Raw genomic sequence first — 399 nt, forward strand, 5'->3', positions numbered from 1 at the left:
GCTACTTTCTACCCCTAGGTTCCTTCTGGCATTTGTAATTTCCAATCCACTTGGGCCATTTTTGCTCTTTGGAAGCCGTTTCTGGGGGTGCTATGAGAAGAGACAGACCGTTTAAGATGCCCAGGATCCAAGGGACGCTGGTTCCCCGGAATCTCCCATTCTAACCAAGAAGACGCGCGCCTGACTGACGTCCTGCTCCGGGTGTTGCCGGCGTCTGCTCCTCGCCCTCCACGCGACCAGGTGGCGCGCTCGGTCTCCGGCCCAGCTAGTTCGCAGCCGCACGCCGTCCCTCCCCGCGCCGGGCTAGGCCACATCCTCGGACCCAGAGGCCGCGTCAGAGTTCCACGTCGACCAATTAGAACTGTCCATGTACTAGCGGGGACGGGGCTGCCGAGGCAA

Source organism: Grampus griseus, assembly GCF_964374135.1.
Source record: "Grampus griseus genome assembly, chromosome: 13".
NCBI lineage: Eukaryota > Metazoa > Chordata > Mammalia > Artiodactyla > Delphinidae > Grampus > Grampus griseus.